Source organism: Vulpes vulpes, chromosome 6 (genome assembly GCF_048418805.1).
Source record: "Vulpes vulpes isolate BD-2025 chromosome 6, VulVul3, whole genome shotgun sequence".
NCBI lineage: Eukaryota > Metazoa > Chordata > Mammalia > Carnivora > Canidae > Vulpes > Vulpes vulpes.
Genome location: NC_132785.1, coordinates 116,899,838 through 116,901,691, shown reverse-complemented (window position 1 = coordinate 116,901,691; position 1,854 = coordinate 116,899,838).

Below are 1,854 nucleotides of genomic sequence, written 5' to 3'. Positions count from 1 at the left end.
GTAGTGTAGAGTCTGACCTGATTTGGGGTAGGGTTTTGACAACGTTAATTTTGAGGAAATTATTGTTCAGTAGAGATGGTAAGTATACAGTAGGATATATGATACTTAACTTCAGTGGAACATGGCTAAAAATAACATTTGGGAGCCATTAGAATACAGATCAAATGTGTAAAGAACTTGGAAGTGTCTGAGACATGGTACACATGATCTAATTGCCGAAGTTGCTCTGCTTTATTATTTCTTTCATTGGTGCATAAAATATGGGAAGAGAGGAGGACTGCAAGTCAATTATTATTATACAACAACGTTCCATCCAATATATTATTATATTCCAGTAGTTAAACATAAGGAAACAGAAGAGGAGGTACTAGCAAAGGAAGTACAAAAAAAAAAAAAAAAAAAACAGAAAGTAAACTAAGAGGAAAAATAGAAGTGGAATTGTTTCTAAATATGGGAGAATGTGGTTAAAGAAGTAGAAAATAGGTATCTAAAAGAAATGGTATCAAGAGGAAATAGGAGATGAGTATGAAGGATTAATTAGCTTTTAGGCATGGCAGCAGGCAGGTTACTGAGAATCTCAGTTTGTGCAGTTTCAGTATTTTGAAATGAAAACCTTATTGGATCACAAGGAGGCGAAACAGGAAGGACAAGAAGTCAAGTTGTGACAATAGTTTATGCTTTAAAAGGTTTTACAGGGAAAAAAATTAAAAAAATAAAAGGTTTTACAGGGAAGAAGACTGGAGATAAATTGGAATTGAAGGGTATATACACAGAATTTTTGACATTGTTGTATATTTTTAAATGGTAAGTCTTAGAGCATGAAATGCCACTGGGGATGAATCAATAGAAATGGAGAAAATTATGATTTTGACAAGAAAGGAAGACCTTGAGAAGGACCACTTTGTTGGTGTGTCATCTCTTGTAATAGAAAAACAGAACAAAACAAAACAGAGTGTAAGATGAGATGCACATGAAATTGTGGGTAGGGATATCATCAAATAGATTCCTTTTAACTTTTTCAAATTGTTATTTTACATATATGCTACAATCTTTATCCATTCATCTATAGATGGACACTTAAGTTGCCTCCATATCTTGACTATTGTAAATAATGCTGCATAACTATAGGAATGCATGTATCTTTTTTGAATTACAATTTTTGTTTTGCTCGGGCAGATAGTAGTGGAATTACTGGATAATATAGTAATCCTATTTTTAATTTTTTTTTGAGGAACCTCCATATTGTTTTTCCACAGTGACCGCACAAAATCTCTTTCCCACCAATAGTACACAAGGGTTCCGTTTTCTCCACATTTTCACAAACAATGTATAATTATTTTTAATTCTAGCCATTTGACAAGGGTGTGGTGATGACTTGTTGCGTGTTCTATTTGCGTTTCCCTGATGATGAGCAATGTTTGAGCATCTTTTCATATGTCTGTTGGCCATTTGTATTTGTTCTTTGGAAAAATTTCTGTTGAGGTCCTCTGTCCACTTTCAGTTAGCTTTTTTGGTGTTTAGCTGTGTAAGTTCTTTAAATATTTTGGGTATTAACCCTTTTTGGATGAATCATTTGCAAATAACCTTCTTTCACTTAATAGGTTGCCTTGTCATTTTGTTAATGGTTTCCTTCATGGTGCAAAAGCTTTTTATTTAGATGTAGTCCCAATAGTTTCATTTTGCTTTTTGTTTCCCCTGCCAAAGGAAACACCTGTGAAAAATGTTTCTACAGCAGAAGTCCAAGAAATTACTGTGTATGTTTTTTTTCTGGGAGTTTTATTTTTGTATGGTATAGGAAAGCCATCCAGTTTCATTTTTTTTGCATGTATCTGTTGGGTTTTCCCAACACTATTT